This window comes from Nannospalax galili, unplaced genomic scaffold (genome assembly GCF_000622305.1).
Source record: "Nannospalax galili isolate Female #2095 unplaced genomic scaffold, S.galili_v1.0 scaffold973, whole genome shotgun sequence".
Lineage (NCBI taxonomy): Eukaryota > Metazoa > Chordata > Mammalia > Rodentia > Spalacidae > Nannospalax > Nannospalax galili.
Window position 1 is genome coordinate 163,110 of NW_008334020.1, and position 8,916 is coordinate 172,025.

The following is an 8,916-nucleotide window of genomic DNA, read 5'->3' on the forward strand; positions in this document are numbered from 1 at the left end:
TACCCCTCACTGGGAAAGCCTGTTTTCTATGTATGAGGTCTATTTAAAGAAGTACTAGTCCTGCTCTTTTTTCACTGAAGTTTAGTTTATGATCTCATCATTTTATGCTGAGCAGAACTGAAACCCATAAGTAGGAAAGGTCTTTGTAAAACCATCCAAGTTAAAAGCCATAACAAAATCCATGCAACTATGTTGTTACTGGCAGTTTATCAACTCATTTTCCCAAGTAGTATTTTTCAAATTACTAGCTTACTAATTACAGGTTTTGAGGAAAATGAGTATTGTTTCCTTCTCAGGGATACCTAGCATTAAAGAAATGTTTAATTATATTAAATCTTGTGTCAAACCTTGTTTGATGAAACTAATTCTTGTCTTATATCATTCAGGCTACTGTGATAGAATATCATATACTGGGTGGATTATAAGCAATAGAAGTCTTTATCTTAAAATTTGAGAAGCCAGAAGTACAAGATCAAGGTACCAGCAAATTTAGTCAGATGAGAGTTCATAAATGGCTGTTATCACATTCTTCACATGGTAGAGGGCCAGGGAGTCCTCTGGGATTAACCCCTGTCTTTGCTTTACCTCTGTCCTTTCCCCAACCTTCCCTCCCCTCTTCCCCTCCCATCTTCCCTCTCTCCCTTCTCCCAAATGAAGTCCTTTCCAGTTGCCTCTTCCCTTCTTCTCTTCTTCTCCCCCCACAACATTACCTCTCTTCTCTTTTCTATCCTCTTTTGTTTCCCCTCCCCCTTCCAACTCTCTTCTTTCTTCTTCTTTTTCATTGTTAGACATCCATTCAGAGCTTTGCACATGCTAGGGCCTTTTTAAATAAAGATTCCACCCCCAGGATCTAATCATCTTCCAGAGAGCAACTTTCTGGAGATTAAGATTCAGCATATGAAGTTTGGGGAGACAAGCATTCAATGTATAGCATGCTTTGGCCTGATTTTTGCTGAAGCATCCAACGTAAGAAATGATGGTACAATAATTCAAAAGTGTCTTGGTGACAGATACTTCATGTTGAATTTTAGTCATTTCGCAGTCACTTTCAAAGTACCCATTTGAGGCAGATGAGAAAAACGAGTAGTAATATAAGACTCTACTTAGTTTAGGTTATTCACATCCGACTATTCTAATATTGCACTTGCAGCCGAGTCCCACATACTGTGCACACCTCTCTTTCTCTGAACAACGTATCTACCAACATTGGACTTCCATATACGTTATGTTACCAATACACATCTCTTTGAACAGTGTAAGTGGTTTTTCCTCCTCTAGCAGCAATCAAACTGTTTCTGTTCCAGTATTTCCCTAGTGTATCCAGTAGAAAGAATGGAAAGGCCAGTCTGGTTGGAGATTATTTTGGGTTCATGAACAATAAGACAAATTTATGTCTGGTAAACCTTTAGGGAGAGTCCCATATTTACCATCTTATTCTTCTGCATACTTAGGAACACATATATTTTTTAAATCAGATGCATTATGGGAAGGGACACACACAGGAGAGAAATGATTACATAACCTAATCTATCAATCAAAACAGAGATCCATCCTCACTAAGCCCCTTACTAACCAAACTCCTTTTGAACCTCATGAAGGGAGCCCCAAATAATAATCAGACCCTTTGAGTACTCTCATGTGGCATGTTGACAAGTTTGACAATGTAGTCATTCATTAATTTGGACCATGACATAGCTCAGAATAAAATTATCACGCCATTTTGAAAATCTGTGTGAGCCCTAAGAACGTGGAATCACTTGACACTGACCCTAGCTACTTGTAAGACATTGCCAGTAGTTTGGGTTCAAAAATCGAATCAAGAAATTAATAAATCTCTAGATGGATGAATAGAATGAAGGTGAACAAATAAATGAATAAGAGTGAATCTTAGGCATTACATAGTAAATTTAATGTTTTAAAATTTATTTATTTAATAACCACATGATTACAAGAAGCATTTCATTACAGTATTAACATATTTAATAGCAATTTGCAAAGCAAAGGTGCATCTCTTTCAATATTGGCTGTAAATTTTTAGGTTCACAGTTGAACTAATACAGTTAGACAATATTGAACTCAGTATAACCCCTATAAGACATAAAATTGAATGAGGTTTTAACCTTTAAAAAAGATCTCCATTTCATTTTTAAATATACTGTTTCATACAGAAAAACTCATTTTTAATGTTACTAACAGTGTTTGTACATGCATCTTTAATCTCTGCGTACCTGATTATTACTAGTCACCATTGTCTACTTTCTGAGAGCCATCTGAACATAGATATAAAATAATTGGGTAGATTTCAATGGTAATGAGTTTCACCTCTCCTAATTAAACATGGAGCAAAATTTTATGCTTCTTCAAATACAACTCATTTTTTAAAAATTTGTTGATTTTTGTATGTATTTCATACAGAACATTTTATGCATCTATATACCCAACATCCCAAAGACACCCTACCATAGTCCCCCCCACACACTAGAGCCCATATACTCTATAATCCCTGTTACTGTTCACTGTGTTGTCAGCACCCCCAGCTGTTTCCCAGTGCTTGTCCATCCCCTGAATCTAGTCAGCCTATCTAGAGTTCCTTGTTTTAGGAAGATCAGCTTTTCCTCATCTAGCAGCAATCAGTTGCCAATATTCCTTTAGATAAGATTGGGGTATGCTGTTCATTTTCCCAGTTCTATGCTGGGTTATTGTCTGGGAGTCTCTTGGGCCACCATGGCTAACAAGTCAAAGTAAGGTATCTCCTGTCTGGCATTGTTTCTGTTATGTAGCCTTTAGCTATACACATGGTCTCCTAAAGAATTATATTGATCCCTTTAATCTTTCGTTATACATTCCTTTTGGGCGTTTAAGACCATACAGTTGGCCCAGACAAACCAATTTATTTTTACTCTTAAGGTCGTTTGAGGATCTGTTCCTCAGGGGTCACATGGCTTGGGAGGAGCCTCTGACTCCTTTCTTTTACCAGTTCCATCTATGTGTGAGCATGACTGACTTCGCTTAGAAGCATGGAAGAAATGTTTCCTGTGTTGACCTCCTCTTTGTAGACTGGACACTGGTTCAAGTCCATTTGGTGCGGTCTCCACAGCCTCCTTGATCAAGAGGAGAGGTGACTCACCACAGTTAAAGGACATTTTGAGAGATGCTCATAGTCTGCTGGAACTTAGTCAACTTAGGAGGGTAAGGAGCAGAAAACTGTCCTTTATGTCCCTCTGACAAAATTAGTATAGGTCTTAAAGTATGGCTGTTAGACATCCAAGAAGGTTAGTTCCACCAGTCAGGTACTTTTAAATATCATGTGTTATGTAGATAAAGCTTGGACAAAGACCAAAGTTACTCAGATAAACCTTGTTTAGACATGTATTATATTCCTTGAGCTAGTTGTATGTATAACTTGTAGGTAGGTTCAATCAATACTGTTCCCTCTGGTTTTTTAAAACAAGCTAGGCGTTATTTATCTCTCACAATATCTAACCCTTCCACAGTGGTTTGCCCATTTAAAGTGCTCTCATTTTTCCCATTTCTCCCTTAATAACATCTTTCTCATACGGTCCCACATCTCTTCCTCCCACGTCTTTGAACATAAATGTATGTTGAATTTTGTCAAAGGTCTTCTCTGCATCTATTGAGATGACCATGTGGTTCTTGTCTTTGAGCCCATTTATATGATTTTTGACATTTATTGACACATATATTGGATCATGGTGGATGATCTTTTGATGTGTGTCTGTATGAGGTTTGCAAGTATTTTGTTGAGATTTTTGCATCTATGTTCATTAAGATTACGGGTCTATTGTTTTCTTTTTTGATTGTGTCTTTACCTGGCTTTGGAATTAGAGTGCTTCTGGCTTCATAGAAGGAATTTGAAAGTTCTCCCTTCATTTCTACATTTTTTAAATAAATTAAGTAATATCGGACATAGATCTTCTTTAAATGTCTGGTAGGATTCTGTTGTAAATCCATCTGGTACTGGGATCTTTTTATTTGGGAGGTTTTGTATTACTGTTTCAATGTCCTTATGTGTTATGGGTCTGTTTAAGGTGTTGATCTCGGTTTAGTTTAGTTGGTTTCCATGCTTTTAGATACCTATCTATTTGTGTTAATTTTTCAAATCTAGTGGCATACAGGTTTTTAAAATATTCCCTTATAATGTTCTAGATCTTCCTGGTGTCTGTTGTGATGTTTCCCCTTTCATCTCTGATTTTGTTGATTTGGAGGTTCTCTTTCTTTCTTTTGGTTAAGTAGGCTAGCAGTCTCTCAATCTTCTTTATGTTTTCAAAGAATTAGCTATTGGATTCATTAATTTTTGTATTGTATTGTTTTCTTTGTTTCTATTTCATTAATTTCTGCTCTGATTTTGTTATTTGTTCTTGTCTGTTGGGTTTGGGTTCCATTTACTGGTGATTTTCAAGTCCCTTGAGTTGCAATGTTAAGTCATTTATTTGTGTTCACCCGATATTTTAATGTTGGCATGTAGAGCTATAAAATTCCCTCTAAGGACTGCTTTCAATGTGTCTGAGAGGTTTTGCTGTGTTTAATTGTCCTTTACATTTAGTTCCAGGAATACTTGTATTTCTTTCTTAATTTCTCCTTTGACCCATTCATCATTCAGCAGTGTGTTGTGTAGTCATCCATGTTTTCATTTGTTACTAGGGTTTCTTCTGGTGTTGATTTTAAGGTTTATTGCATTGTGCTCTGATAGAATGCATGGAATTATTTCAATCTTTTTGTATTTGTTGAGGTTTGTTTTGTGCCCCAGTATATGGTCGATTTTCGAGAAAGTTCCGTGGGGTGCTGAATAGAAAGTGTATTCTTTGGTACTGGGGTAGAATATTCGGTAGATGCCTGTTAGGCCCATTTGTTGTATGGTATTGTTTAATTCAGATGTCTCTCTGTTAATTCTCTGTCCTGTTGACCTGTCTAATGGAGACAATGGGGTATTGAAGTCCCCCACTATTAATGACTTGGGATTAATCTGGGTCTTAAAGTCCTGTAGTAGTGATTTAATGAGGTTGGGTACACCAGAGTTTGGTGAATATATGTTCATGATTGTAATATCTTCTTGATTCATTGTTCCTTTAATCAAAATGAAGTGGCCCTGTTTGTCTTTCTGATTAGTTTTAGTTTAAAGTCTATTTTTTCAGATATTAGAATTGCTATACCTGCTTTTTTCTTAGGACCATTTGCTTGGTATATTTTTTTCCATCCTTTCACTTTATGTGTTACTTGATAAAGTGATTTAAAACGACAACATGCTTCCAATGTAGTTCTAGCATCCCTAATCAAGGGACAGTTGGAGATTATGTCACAAATGGTATGTGGGCATTTAATATGCCAACCTCTTCCTCTGTGGGTAGCACCCGTAAAATGTTGTGGGCTCAGCTGGGCATTTTGTTGTCATCGATCATAATGGTAATACAAACAGACAAACGGCTCCACTTCTGCTGACATTGTATTTGAAGACAGAGTCTCATGAGAAAGACTTTAGGCTAAAAGCAGAAAATGAAAGAAACTTTCAAGTAAAAATGTCATTTTTAGTAGGTTAATATCCCAACTGCATTTTGTAGAGTTACATCATTATCAGCTTGTCAAGTTCTGTGCCTTCACCACTCCTGATCTGTGTGAGTTTAACAGATTGCAAACTGGTTGTAATTCAGTCTGATCATTATGCTTGGGGGAAAATTGCTTCAAATATCTTTAAAAATAGAAAGTGGTAATATTTATATTTAAAAATACATTTTTATTAATTCTTGAAGACTTTCATACTGTATATTTTGATCATAGTCATCCTAATTCCACTCCCCTTAATTCCTCCCAGGTCCACTTCCCACCCTATAGCCAACTTCATGTTTTTTAATTTAATAACCAATTGATTCCAATTTATGGTGTGCATATACTTCGGGGTTTGGGACCAGTCACCGGAGTGTGGTAAACCTTCCAGGAGCCATACCCTTAATGAAAACTGACTCTCCCTCATCCAGAAGCCACCAACTGTCCATAGTTCCTTAATTAAGTTGGGGGCTCATGAACCTCTTCCTCTTCCATGCTGAAATGTTGACTGACTTGACCTTTTGCAGGTCTTGTGCAGGCAACCACAACTGCTCAAGTACATGAATGCAGCATTCCTGTCATGTCCAGAAAACACTGTTTTCATCCAATCCTCTTGAATTCTGGCTCTTAGAATCCTTCCATTCCCCTCTTCTGCAACAGTTCCTTAGCTTTGGGGAAAGGATGTGATACAAGTTACCTGTGACTGAGTACTCCACAGTCACTTATTCCCAGTATTTTGACAAGTTATGGATTTCTGCATTAATCACCATCCACTGCACAAAGAATTTCTCTGATTAGATTTGAGAGCTGCACTAATCTATGGGTAAAGAGATACAAATTTGTAGGGCAGTTTGATATTATATCCTTTGAGCAAAAAAAAAAAAAATAGTAGGAAGTTCAACCCTGAGGCCTGTGAGCTCCTCAGTTATGGGTTCTTGGTCAGGTTTACAGTACCAGACGTGCGTTTCCTCCTGTGGACTCTTTATATTCTTCCAAGATAAATGGAACAGAGAGAGCACAAACTGGCCATTTGAACAATGGAAATTCATTGAACGTGTCTTATAAGAACCATTATTCAAATTTTCATTCATGAAATTCTAAAAGTTCAAAACAACATTTATAACACTTAAATAGTTTAAATGGAACTTGTAAATCTATGGAGGACTAAGAAATGATAGGCTTCACAAGTTTATTGAACACACAAGTTTTCTTTAATGATGTTTATCTTGGGTATCTTGGATTTCCATGAAACATGAGATACTATCATTGATAATATTCAGCAATATTGCTGTTCATTGTAAAAAATCAAAACACTGAGTGTCGTGTTGTTTTTAGGGTTGATTGAATTATAGGTTTCAGAAAGGGCAACAGAAGAAAGCAAAATTTTTAAGACAGTTTCCTCAATTATATATGTGCATGCATAAGAAACAAATACATCTAATTTTATGATTACTATAAATGATCACTTACTTCAACCATAAAAATATAAAAAAAAAAGTTCATAATGAAATCTTATCTTAGGTTTCTATTCTCTTCTTGTAAAGGCATAAATATTCATTCAGAATGTTATTAAGATAATTACTAAAATTATTCATGAATATCAATTTTGAGGGCTGGAGAGATGGTTCAGTGGTTAAGAGCACTGGCTGCTCTTGCAGAGGACCTGGGTTCAGTTCTCAGCACCCACATGGCAGCTAACAACTATCCATAACTCCAGTTCCAGGGAATACGACACTCTTTTCTGGCCTCCATGGGCATTGCAGGTACAGTGCACTGACACATACACAGGAGAAAAACACTCATACACATGAAATAAATCCAAGTTTTTAAAAAAATATCAATTTTCATTTGAAATTTTTCATAAGCACTAAGTAGTCTTATATAGCTAAGTAGAAGTTCTTTTATATATATTTTAACATGTAAGGAATTTAAAAATAAATTAAGTATTTTTGTAAAATTACAGCAAACTATGACTAGTTGTGTCAATATTAAAGATCATTATGTCTTGGTCTACAGTTCAGTATAGAGTGCTTGCTTAACATGCACAAGTCCCTGACCAGCACTGGAAAAAAAAAAAGGAAAGTAAAGTATCATTAATTTGTGCACTAATTATCCAAACAATTCTGCTGGTTTTGTTTGCACTATGCACATTTTCCAGTGTGCTGTGAGAGGACTTTGACTGGGTACGTGGTTTGTAATCTCCTAAAATGTTACAGATAGTGATTTTTATAGATTGCCTGATATTACTTTTCAAGTTGTTGATATTTTGAATAAGAAATGGTTTAGGCTTATAAAGGGGTTCGGCATGCATTCTGCATCTGTCCTTTTGTTAATCAGAAAGGTTTCTCTTAAATGGCTCAGAGATAGTAGGGGGGAATAGTATAAAACCTGCAAAGTTAAGTTTAAATCCTATACCCTCTAATTTTTGCAAAATATCAAAAAAAAAATCATGAAACAAAATTGTGGAGAATTCTAATGGTTTAATCCTTTGTTATTCTGTCATGTTCTAAAGATGATGCTTTATATCAGATAATTTTGCTTTCATAAACAATAAAAGAATTACTGCCAAGTTCCATATTTTTTACATGATGGGCTGAAATCATTACAGGCCTTTGGGATGTGCAATTCATTTGATATGCATATCTCCTTTAGCTTTATATACCTCCTCTCAAGTCTTCTGAGACATCTGGATTGTTCTGTATTACAGATCCATCAGCAGGAGGCAAAATCAAAAGTAAAGTTGCTTTCTCTAACCTTTGTAGAATTCTCCTATTAATTCTTTGAATAGTAGTGGGTTTTGTTTCTTCTTTAGAGCTATATATAATTTTTATTGATACCAATGAAATGTTGTGAATGGCTTTATAATATTTTTTCTTTCTTTCTTTTTTTTTTGGTCTTTTTTGAGACAGGGTCCACCTATAGCACCAGCTGGCCTGGAACTTGCTATGTAGACCAGGCTGGCCTTGAACTTACAGAGATTCACCTGCCTCTGTCTCTCAAGTGTGCCACCACACTTGATTGCAAATGTCTTTGGAAAAACAATTGCCAACATATTTATTAAACATCATTGGAATATAAAATATGAAGTGCCACTTGGAAATTTTACCCAATGCATTCAAAGCTCTTTTCAATCTTGAAGTGGGTAGAAACAAATGATGATCTTTTACTCATAATATTTCATTTTCTTTAGACAATTTTATTCTCCTTCCCATCTGTACCAAGAACATTTCCTACAACTAGGGAATTAAAACACACATGAGTATCCATATGTATACAGAGTACCAGGAAATACACCTAAGTTTTCTTATCCCAAAGTACCTTGGCTCTTATGCATAGTATTCATAGGAACTGAGAAGG